The sequence below is a fragment of the Electrophorus electricus genome, chromosome 17 (genome assembly GCF_013358815.1).
Source record: "Electrophorus electricus isolate fEleEle1 chromosome 17, fEleEle1.pri, whole genome shotgun sequence".
Classification (NCBI taxonomy): domain Eukaryota; kingdom Metazoa; phylum Chordata; class Actinopteri; order Gymnotiformes; family Gymnotidae; genus Electrophorus; species Electrophorus electricus.
This window is the reverse complement of record NC_049551.1, coordinates 10,842,343-10,854,842: the sequence shown is the minus strand read 5'-3', so window position 1 is coordinate 10,854,842 and position 12,500 is coordinate 10,842,343. Positions and strand designations below refer to the sequence as shown.

Genomic DNA, 12,500 nt, shown 5'->3' with positions numbered 1-12,500 from the left:
GGACTTAAACAAATCTCGTCTCAAACGGGACTTAAACAAATCTCGTCTCACCTCTTGCCGTCTGTTGGGCTGTTCCTCTTCTTTATTATCCAGCCCAATATTCTCACTCACGTACAATCTTGTGTCACTGTTTGTCTGCTTTCAGCTTTTCAAATAATGAATCCACGTTAGCCACGTGCATATCTTGTGTGTGTGGAGGGGTGTGTGTGTGTGTGTGCGTGTGTGTCTGTGCGTCTGTGTGTGTGTGTGTCTGTGCGTCTGTGTGTGTGCGCGCGCACGTGTGTGTGTGTCTGTGCATCTGTGTGTGTGCGTGTGTGTGTGTTTGTGCATCTGTGTGTGTGTGTGTGTGTGTGTCTGTGTGTCTGTGTGTGTGTATGCGTGTGTTTGAGCGTCTGTGTGTGTGTGTCTGTGTGTGTGTGTGTGTGTGTGTCTGTGCGTCTGTGTGTGTGTGTGTGTGTGCGCGTCTGTGTGTGTGTATGTCTGTGTGTGTGTGTGTGTGTGTGTGTCTGTGCGTCTGTGCGTGTGTGTGTGTGTGTGTGTCTGTGCGTCTGTGTGTGTGTGTGTGTGTGTGTGTGTGTGTGTCTGTGCGTCTGTGTGTGTGTGTGTGTGTGTGTGTGTGTATGTGTGTGTGTGTCTGTGCGTCTGTGTGTGTGTATATAACAGCCTTTTGCTTGGTATTGTTCACTCTGCAAAAGGTCTTTCTCCTGGTACAGTTTTCCTTTCTTTTATCCATTCTTGTAATCTGACCTAATAAATTATTCTGTGTGAATTATCATTGCTAGGGAGTGTGTCAATCCTACTCTATTCTTTCTTATCTGTTCTGACATATTTGTGCTATTGCTAAAGCACTTCCTAATTACTGCAGTTTCTCATTTTAAATGACAATTATTGCCATCTTAACATGAACACCAGTTTAGTGTGACAAATATTACAAAATAAACCAGCAGTCCCACAAGGCATTGAAACAGTCAACCAAACGATGGACAAAGATCCTTCTCTTCTATTGGTGTTCTGTCTGATCTCTCTAGGTGATGAGTGACTGCTCATGTTGTAATGACTCCACACTACAATGCTAAGACCTTGACAAATGGACAAAAGTTAAGCCCTGACGTGCTTTAGCTAATACTGTAAGGAAGACACATGAGAGAAAGCACTAAGAAGGATGAGGGCGAATTGCACCGCTCCTCAGGCACGGGAATTGTACATCTATTAAACATGGAACGTTCAGCATGACTGAAACTTGGCAGAGAAAAGAAATCACTGCAGGTAAAAATAGATATATAGATATATGTGTGCTACAGTTCTCTCTCCCATAGATATATGTGTGCAACAGTTCTCTCTCCCATAGATATATGTGTGCTACAGTTCTCTCTCCCATAGATATATGTGTGCTACAGTTCTCTCTCCCATAGATATATGTGTGCAACAGTTCTCTCTCCCATAGATATATGTGTGCAACAGTTCTCTCTCCCATATATATATGTGTGCTACAGTTCTCTCTCCCATAGATATATGTGTGCTACAGTTCTCTCTCCCATAGATATATGTGTGCTACAGTTCTCTCTCCCATAGATATATGTGTGCTACAGTTCTCTCTCCCATAGATATGTGTGCTACAGTTCTCTCTCCCATAGATATATGTGTGCTACAGTTCTCTCTCCCATAGATATATGTGTGCTACAGTTCTCTCTCCCATAGATATATGTGTGCTACAGTTCTCTCTCCCATAGATATATGTGTGCTACAGTTCTCTCTCCCATAGATATATGTGTACTACAGTTCTCTCTCCCATAGATATATGTGTGCTACAGTTCTCTCTCCCATAGATATATGTGTGCTACAGTTCTCTCTCCCATAGATATATGTGTGCTACAGTTCTCTCTCCCATAGATATATGTGTGCTACAGTTCTCTCTCCCATAGATATATGTGTGCAACAGTTCTCTCTCCCATAGATATATGTGTGCTACAGTTCTCTCTCCCATAGATATATGTGTGCAACAGTTCTCTCTCCCATAGATATATGTGTGCAACAGTTCTCTCTCCCATAGATATATGTGTGCAACAGTTCTCTCTCCCATAGATATATGTGTGCTACAGTTCTCTCTCCCCATCCTCCATACTTTATCTCACTCCCCTCTTTCCCTATCAGCTCAATTCAATTCAAAAATAAATTCAAAATGTATATAACGCTTTTTACAACAGATGTCACAAAGCAGCTTTACAAATGTCCAAGTCCAAGCCCCCAGTGAGCAAGACAAGCATGACAGTGGCAAAGAAAAGCTCCCTAGAACATGAGGAGGAAACCTGGAGAGGAACCAAGACTCAAAGGGGGGGCTCATCCTCCTCTGGCCAGTGTGCTTCATGAGTGCTTTATTGGCATGACAAATATTCACATTTGTATTGCCAAATCTTTAATGAAGAAATTAACAAGGTAAACAAAAGATATAATAGACCACAATAATGCAACCGCTAACGATAATAGTAATAATAACAATAATAATATAACTACAACAACAATAATACAAATACAATTATATAATAATAATAATAATAATAGTAATAACAACAACAATAAAAATATAACTACAACAACAATAATACAAATACAATTATATAATAATAATAATCATCATCATCATCATCATCATCATAACAGACTTTGTATCTCTGATATCCAATATGGTCACTCGCTGTCCCTCAGACTGTGGCAGGGGTTGAACGTACAGCGCTGCCAGTGTGCTGAGCTCATTATGTTCACTAAAAACATACGGCAGCTTCTCTCTCTCTCTCTCTCTCTCTCTCTCTCTCTCTCTCTCTCTCTCCCCCCCCACCTCTCTCTAGCCTCCATTCTCTGCAGGTAGTGCTGTGGTCACCCCTCCCCTCCCTGTATGTAAACACTCACTCACTACCTTCTGTCTGCACAAGCAAGTGAATCAATAGTGATGCAGAGAGAGGAAAGGTGCATCTGCAGCTGTGTGGGTGGAGCGTGCAGGGCCAGGAAACAGACGCTGAGGCAGAAAGCGAAGCGGCAGGTGAAAATGAGAACCCCAGGAAGGTGTAAGACACTGGAACAGGCTGCATGATTACATGGAGGAATTTGCACTGCTCTGCTAAAAGGGCCCCACACTTATACCTTTAACGGATGAAGAACGGGTTGTGTGAGTCTATAATTAGGCAGTCCGCCCTTTAGTAGAGAGAGAGACAGAGAGAGAGAAAGAGAGAGAGGCAGAGAGAGAGAAAGAGAGAGAGACAGAGAGAGAGGCAGAGAGAGAGGCAGAGAGAGAGAGAGAGGCAGAGAGAGAGAGACAGAGAGAGAGGCAGAGAGAGAGAGAGAGGCAGAGAGAGAGAGACAGAGAGAGAGGCAGACAGAGAGAGAGGCAGAGAGAGAAAGGGAGAGAGAGGCAGACAGAGAGAGAGAGGGAGAGAAAGAGAAAGAGAGAGAGACAGAGAGAGAGAGAGGCAGAGAGAGAGAGACAGAGAGAGACAGAGAGAGAGAAAGGGAGAACGAGGCAGAGAGAGAGAGAGAGGCAGAGAGAGAGAGACAGAGAGAGAGGCAGAGAGAGAGAGAGAGAGAGACAGAGAGAGAGGCAGAGAGAGAGAGAGAGAGAGGCAGAGAGAGAGAAAGAGAGAGAGGCAGAGAGAGAGAGAGAGAGAGAGAGAGACAGAGAGAGAGGCAGAGAGAGAGAAAGAGAGAGAGGCAGAGAGAGAGAGAGAGAGAGAGAGAGAGAGAGAGAGAGAGAGAGAGAGGCAGAGAGAGAGAGACAGAGAGAGAAAGGGAGAGAGAGGCAGACAGAGAGAGAGAGGGAGAGAAAGAGAAAGAGAGAGAGACAGAGAGAGAGAGAGGCAGAGAGAGAGAGACAGAGAGAGACAGAGAGAGAGAAAGGGAGAACGAGGCAGAGAGAGACAAAGAGAGAGAAAGGGAGAGAGAGGCAGATAGAGAGAGAGAGGGAGAGAGAGAGAATGAGAGAGAGAGGCAGAGAGCGAGAGACAGAGAGAGAGACAGGGAGAGAGGCAGAGAGAGAGAAAGGGAGAGAGATGGAGAGAGGCAGAGAGAGAGAGAGAGAGGCAGAGAGAGAGAAAGGGAGAGAGATGGAGAGAGGCAGAGAGAGAGAGAGAGAGAGAGAGGCAGAGAGAGAGAAAGGGAGAGAGATGGAGAGAGGCAGAGAGAGAGAGAGAGAGAGGCAGAGAGAGAGGGAGGGAGAGAGAAAGAGAGAGAGAGACAGAGAGAGAGAGAGGCAGAGAGAGAGAAAGGGAGAGAGATGGAGAGAGGCAGAGAGAGAGAGAGGCAGAGAGGCGGTGGGGGGGGGGGTTAGAGGTGGTCAGTGGGAGAGTGAGAGCCACTGATGCACAAGAGCCTGAAGAATAAACAGAGAGAAAAGCCATCACAAGCACCTCCTCAATTCCACTCTCCTCCATACGACTCCTCCACCTCCCTCTCTCTGTTTGAGCAGTCTGGCCCTGATGATTGGCCCTATGAATGGAAGCCCCCTTCCGCACACACTCAGTGCCTAAACATATACACCCAGATGGTAAAGGACAAGCACACCCACACCTGCTTTACAATTCTGAGAATGCAGTTTTCTGCGCTCGTCTCATTCGGCACAGTGTCAGTACAGGACAGCCCACTGTTCACCAGGGTGGGGGGTGGGGACCCCTTATACGTCCCAGAATGAGGAGGAGTTTCATTTTAAAAATGTTATTTAAATACATTAAGCAGATTGCACAATGAGTGGAGGCTCTCAGACATCTGAAAAGCATAATGCAAGTGGCATAAAACAACAACAATAAAGTAAGAGACTTTTATTATGGACAAAGGAGAATTCAGATTAAGACAAGGAATGAAACAAATATACAGGAGAATTAATTAAACTTTTGTTCTTTTTAAGGTTCTGGTTCCAGTTCTTTTGCATTTGAAAGCGATATTTGAACAACACAGATGTAGAGAGAACGAGTCTGGGGAGGAAGGCTTCCCTGGCATCAAACCGAGAAGGCCTTCTCGGGCCCTGTGTGTTCCGTGTTTTCCCTGTCTTGTGTTTTTTAGTTCCGTTCCATGGTTTCGTTTTCTCCTCCCCTCCTTTGATTTACCACACCTGTCCCTCGTTTCTAGTATTACGATAATGTATTTTAATCCCGTCTGGAGCCCAGTGTTTTACTGTTCATTTGAATGGTTTTGTTTATGTGATTGTGAATGTGTTGGTGTGTACTCCGTATATTCTAGCCCTGAATTTTCCCTGGTTTTTGTTATAGCCTGCTTCCCCTGTTTGCCTCCGTGTGTTTGTTTTTTTAATCATGTATCCTCGTACTCTCCGTGTTGGCTTATTGATCCTGGACTGCCTTAACGACTCTGATTCTGGATTTGCCCCTATTAAATCTTGCTCTTCTTCGCACATGCGTCCGCCTCCTTACCGCGCAACGTTACACGTTAAGCCGCTGTCTGGTCCCTCGCCTTCCCCCTTAACCACCACCAGGATTCTCCTTGATGGCCTGTTCTTAAATGTGTTTAAATTCTTACTCTAAATTCTGAGTGGGCTTCAGACGGTTATCCCACACTGCTTTGCGGTTTATTTAAGAAGCTCTTCAAAGTAAGCAAGGTAGTAGCTAGCTGTACAGATCTACATCCATCCTTCTCCAACAGCACACCCACTCACCCACACATACAGAAGGACTGTTCATGCAGCTGTAGCAGTAGCTCAGGCTAGTGTTGTTATTAATGATATATTTCACAAGCTTTTTCACATGTTGTAGCCTGTAGCACTGTTATTAATGGCTTTTTCTTTTCCACTAAAAGGCAACTCCCTGTGCAACAAAGATGTGTTGATAAATAATAAGAAATAATAACGTAAGCTCGGCGTGAAACGTGGTGTTATGAGTACGACAAATGACATGCAAAGATTGTGGTGTAGAACTGGTCCTGTCTGGCTTGTCAGACGTGTTCGTGTGCACAGCGGCAGGGAGACACGCAAACACACTCCAGTCACACAGCAGTGGTGCCGCTTCGCCATTGCAGTATTATTCATCTTTTGGCTTTTCTTTTTGGGCCCACAGTCAACAACACAAACAACCATGACACATCGCTTGCGTGTTAAATGAGCTGACCTGGGAGCAATTCCACTGCACGTCAGTTTGTAATGCTGAAACAACAGCAAGGCATGTAGTAAACTGTACTGTGGGTATGTTTACCATGTTCCCCACTGGTATAGTGTAGTATAGTGTAGTGTAGTACAGTACAGTGCAGTTTAGTATAGTAAAGTATTGTGCAGTGTAGTATAGTATAGTATTGTATAGTATAGTACAGTATAGTATTGTGCAGTATAGTATTGTATAGTTTAGCATAGTAGAGTATAGTATAGTATCATGAAGTATAGTATAATAGAGTGTAGTATTGTATTGTGTAGTATAGTATCATGTATAGTATAGAAGAGATTTCACACAATGCCATGACCAACTTGTGGCACTTTTAAAAACATCCCAGAAAAACACGTACACTCTAGTTGTCCACATATGATGTTTAGTCATTTTCACTATGTGACAATGTTAAAAATCTAGACTCTAGAAATACGAAAGAAGGAAATATATGTGAATGTTCTGTAATACTGAAGAGTAGGCTGAGGTGGCTGGGCCCTACCTGTCACTCTGTCTGTGTGACTGACTCCTGGGGCCTGTATTTGGCCCCTGCAAACACACTCTAAACTCACTGGGTGTGTTCACCCAGGCTAGTCTGTCAGTTATGTGCCTCTGACTGCAGTCAGCATCTGAGGTTCTGATTTTCAGAGAAATGCTCGAAAGTTCAATTCAAGAAAATAATACAACCTCAACTGTCATTAACTTTTTCATGGGCGTGCTTTTTCAGAATATTTATTTATTTTGTTTAGATGATTTAAAATTCTTGACATGCTTCTAGAATTTGATTGTTGATTATTGTTAATTACTGTTGGCTACCATCATTTATACAATTCTTAGTTCCAGTCTCCCAGTCTGATTGGTTGAAAAGCATTCTAACCATGCAGATATTCATGATAACAGCACGGGTTTTTCATACCTGTCACTCCAATGACACAAGTCATGACTAGCTTTATGCAGCCAACCAGAGACATTATAAATACAGAAAGGACTTTGACCCAACCCTGTGATCTTTTTGTGCACATACAAAATAGGACATGAATACAGTTGATGAATATGACATCCTGAGCCAGGAGTGAGGTTCGAGTGAGGAACTTCAGCATTCAGTCACTGAAATAAACAGAGAGACAGGGAGTGAGGGTTTGAAGAAGAGGCCTGACAGTCTCTAACTGGTCGCCGGGACCATCAGTGAATGCTGACCTCAGGCACCTGTGGGGAGTTGATAGAGTGAGGTATACGAGAGGCAGGTGTGGGTGATTAATCATTAATCAGTAAGCGAGTGATTGGGCCTGGGGATGGGAAAGTGTGCTCTGATTGGTGGATGTGGTCTGTGGGGGGTGTGAATGTGTTCTGTGATTGGTGGTTGTGGTCTGTGAGGGCTGGCTGGGTACTGGCTGAGGCGTGACACCAAGTTTTATGAGATAACGCTTGATTTGCAGGCCATGTGGCTAGACTATAAATGAGAGATACACATCAAATCAAGAATCTGCCATTACCTTGAAAACAGTTCGGTCGACGCTATGACGACAGGACGATTAAACACGCTGAGGCCACACCAAAGTGAGACAGGCTGTGTCATGACAACCACATGTCCTGCAGAGCAGCCTTTTATTCCAACTGGAAAATGAAGTGTACATATTCACACATACAAAAAAGCAAGAATCCCAATAAATAATTCAATTCTACCTTTTAATACTTACATTTCACTTAAATTTTAGTTTTTTGCCTTTCATCAAATCATGTTTTCACTTTCATTTCAAACTGAACTTGGTAGTGCATTATAAACCATATGTCCTTTGTACTGCATTAGGCAGGCAGTTATTACTGTTGCATAGCAACAAGTTATTTGTTGTGGAACTACTTTTTGGTAGAATGCATCAGTATTGAAACAATTGTAACACTAGGTTTTGAGTTTCATTTTTAATGTTGTAGAGCTATATTTTATAGAAATGTATTAAAGCACAGGAGGAAGTGATCTTATCCACGATAACACACTCCCGCTAGTGTTCTATTGCTTACGTATATAATCATAATTATCTCCTAAGTATATAATCTCTCCCCCTCAACAATATAAAATGCCAAAGAAATGCCTAAGATACAAATATAATGAAACATTTAAGTTAGCAAACTAAGCATTTTTCAGCAACTCAAACCGACAAAGTAGTATTTTGTCTAAAAGCAAAGTGATGAAGAGAAGACAGCAACTCTGGTAATCAGTTATACATCAACTCAACACAATTCTAGTAATAAATATAACAAAAACATCTAGTGGTAAGCCACTTTGGTTTATAAATATGTATAAATTACGTACTTGTTGTAACGTTGAGCGATTATGAGGCTGATGCATACAATGACAAGAGCCAAATTTATTAAAGGCAAATCCAGAATCTTGTTCAAAATAAAGCTCCAGGGTCACGGAGCCGACACAAAGAGAAGCAGGGTACATAATAAACAAAGAACAGCAATGCACAATACCAGACTAGGGAACAAGGAAGCAGGATGCAATATGGAACATGAACAACACAAACAGAGGGCAGAGCAAACATCACAGCCCAGGCTAGGCCTGAGAGCTAGGTGTAGAGAACATAACAGAGGCTTGGATTAACGGGGAACAGCGCCAAGAACAAACAAACGCACAGGGATTAAATCCATGGGCTAATGAATGGTAACGAGAGGGAAACGACGAACAGGTGATACAAATGAAAGGCGGGGAAACTCAACAACAAGGAAGCCAAGCAAAACAAAGACGCGAAACAGGGTTACCATGGAAACAGGATGCTAGGGAGGGGCCAACCGTGACACGTGTATATGCTTAAATCATTTTGTTTTCTTAGGATGGATCATTTTGTCTTTGTTGTTAGAAATTATATTATAGTTCATACTTTGTGTTAGCATTTGGACAGTCATAAAAATGTTACTACATGTTATTATTTCTTATACATACTATTATTTACTATTTATTACTTAGTTATTTGAGTTTTCTCATATCATATTCTAGTTATAGTGTGCTTGTCTTGAAAGGGTTAATAATTGACTCTAACCCACATAAATAATGTCTAATTTGTAAGTTGTGATGGCTTTATTATTGAGAAAAGATGTAAAATCACACCTGCAAATGGGAAATATTAGTGTAATTACATTTCACATGCTAGTAGTTGTGCAGGGTAATTGGGATTGAGTGAAGGCCCATGCTGTAGCTGACTCACAACAGATGGCCATTTCCTCCCGTCGTCCTTTGAGAGGAACGAGGTACACCTATTTGCATACCAGTGTGTGCTGCCTCGGTCTGCCAGCCTGGTGCAGTAACCCCGCCCTTCCCCTGGCCCCACCCACAAGCCTGCTTCCACCTAGAGGACAAGGCGATGCTGTGTGTCTGCTAATAAAACAGACCTAAAGTAGAAGTAGACTGTTTTTTCTTGGCATTTGTGGCACATATGTTGCACGTGTGGAAAAAAATGAAGAAATGTGAAGGATTGGGCCATGTTGTCATGCAGCAAAAGACTGATCCAAATAACCTTGTGTGTGTGTGTGTAGAGTGGATGTTACACTCTCTTTTATACACACATAGATAAGCACACAGACAGACACAGACACACAAACACAAATTACACTTCACATTTACACTTCTTTAGTAAATGCAATAAGGTGTATGTAATAAGGTAACATGGATTTTTGAATTCAGTCATTTGTGACTCTTTCATTGACAAGTCTGAGCCCTGCTCAGGCCCACACATCCCCACAGAGCCTCACACACATCCAACACACCCCACACAGATCTGCACACACACACACACACACACACACACACACACACACACACACACACACACACTCACACACACACACACACACACAGATCTTGGGCACGGTGCTCATTAGCAGTTCATTTGGTGCAGTCGGTAAGGGTTGCAGCTGGGAACTAAAGTCTCAGGCTAAGAGTGGTAGCTGTTTCACACGGATGTCATTCATGGTGACACATGCATCCCTGCCGTCTTCTCACTGTTCACACCTCACATCTCTCATTTTGTTTGCCAGAGGTGTGTGTTATATTTGTGTATGTGTTTATGCACAGGGGATTATCTGTAAAAGCTTCTTCTGTGCATGTTTGCGTTTGTATATGTGTGTGTGGGTGTGTACGTGTGTGGGTGTGTTTCTGTGCAGGTGTGTACGTGTGTGGTTTTGTTTGTGTGTGGGTGTGTGCAGGTGTGTGTGTGGGTATGTTTGTGCGTAGGTGCATACATGTGTGGTTGTGTATGTGTGCGGGTGTGTACGTGTTTGTATGTATGTGTGTAAGCGTGTGTGGGTGTGTCTGTGGGCGAGTGTGTACGTGTTTGTGTGTATGCAGGGTGTAAGAGACTTTGGAGATGAGAGCCAGCCCTCAGACATAACAGCTGCTTCATCAACCATCTCTCTAAGAGTTTAATTCTATCTTTTGATATGTTGTTTTCTCTTTCTCTATCCATCTCAGTTCAGTTCAGTTCAACGGTGAATGTAATATGTTACACCATTACCAAGGCAGTAAACAAGAAACACATAAATATAAACATAACATAAATAAGAGAAAGATAATATTATATATTGGAATAAAGTACTAGATATTGATATTTACAGAATTATTAGTAATCAATATAGGAAAAGGAATATAACAGTCAACAATATTGAAAAAATCTGTAATAATCAGTAATAATGAATAATAATTTGTTGATTGTCCTCACTGGTTGTCCCTCAGGTTGTGTCAGGCTGTCACATATCCTGCTGTGTGTATGATCAGTTCACGCTTCTCACTTAATATGTACAGCAGTTGCTGAATATGACTGCAGAGCTGAAACTCAGGGCAGATGCTGATCATTTTCTTATAGAATCCATTACTAATGGCATCATATTTAGAGCATCCTGTAAGGAAGTACAGCTCTGTCTCCACCACTGAGAGCTCACAGTGAGAGCACAGACTGGTCTCTCTGTGAAGGAGCTCACAGTAAGAGCACAGACTGGTCTCTCTGTGAAGGAGTGCTGTCTCCACCACTGAGAGCTCACAGTAAGAGCACAGACTGGTCTCTCTGTGAAGGAGCGCTGTCTCCACCACTGAGAGCTCACAGTGAGAGCACAGACTGGTCTCTCTGAGAAGGAGCTCACAGTAAGAGCACAGACTGGTCTCTCTGTGAAGCAGCTCTGTCTCCACCACTGAGAGCTCACAGTGAGAGCACAGACTGGTCTCTCTGTGAAGCAGCTCTGTCTTCACCACTGAGAGCTCACAGTGAGAGCACAGACTGGTCTCTCTGTGAAGCAGCTCTGTCTTCACCACTGAGAGCTCACAGTAAGAGCACAGACTGGTCTCTCTGTGAAGGAGCGCTGTCTCCACCACTGAGAGCTCACAGTGAGAGCACAGACTGGTCTCTCTGTGAAGGAGTGCTGTCTCCACCACTGAGAGCTCACAGTAAGAGCACAGACTGGTCTCTCTGTGAAGGAGCGCTGTCTCCACCACTGAGAGCTCACAGTGAGAGTACAGACTGGTCTCTCTGTGAAGCAGCTCTGTCTCCACCACTGAGAGCTCACAGTGAGAGTACAGACTGGTCTCTCTGTGAAGCAGCTCTGTCTCCACCACTGAGAGCTCACAGTGAGAGCACAGACTGGTCTCTCTGTGAAGCAGCTCTGTCTTCACCACTGAGAGCTCACAGTGAGAGCACAGACTGGTCTCTCTGTGAAGCAGCTCTGTCTCCACCACTGAGAGCTCACAGTAAGAGCACAGACTGGTCTCTCTGTGAAGGAGCGCTGTCTCCACCACTGAGAGCTCACAGTGAGAGCACAGACTGGTCTCTCTGTGAAGCAGCTCTGTCTCCACCACTGAGAGCACAGTGAGCCTGTACATTGTAAACATCTTCAAAGAGTTTCTTCTCTTTGATTGTTGTCAGGTAGGTTGCTAATGCGTAATCTCGATTTAGGGCCAAATAACATTGAAATTTGTGAAATCTCTACCTCGGCCCTAAAGTTGGTTTAAGAATGAAATGTAAAAAAGGCACAGCCAGTCAGTAAACCTGACACAGCCTTTGAATTCTGCCAATCACAAAGAACTTTATGTCTTTGAAGTCCACTTAGAAAATGAGATTCATTTTAAGCATCGCTTTCAAGAAGGTTATCATTTGTGTCATAAAACATTCTTCTAACGCATGTATGTATGTATATACATACAAACTAGAATCATGTTCTTGACACTTGTACAATGACATATTTTGTTGGATTTTTGATTGAAGTAAATGACAGGTTTGTATGGCAGAGCTAAACACAGCAGGGTGACTACAGATCTGGTTCTGTTTGCTGAAAACAGAGGCTCAGAACAAGAATATTTATGAAGGCTCATTAGAATGCTTATTAGAGATAAAG

The 12,500-nt window shown here is 43.2% G+C and overlaps 1 long non-coding RNA gene across 1 annotated transcript in view; it reads right to left on the bottom strand.

The window, feature by feature from the left end:
• Positions 1–6,869: 6,869 nt before the first annotated feature.
• LOC113576317 overlaps positions 6,870–12,500 on the bottom strand; it is a 24,836-nt gene continuing 19,205 nt past the window's right edge. Inside the window, exons 2-3 of the long non-coding RNA XR_003410502.2 lie at positions 7,619–7,739; positions 6,870–7,232 (exon numbers count right to left, since the gene is read on the bottom strand). This is a non-coding gene — a long non-coding RNA (uncharacterized LOC113576317). The remainder of the gene's footprint in view (positions 7,233–7,618; positions 7,740–12,500) is intronic.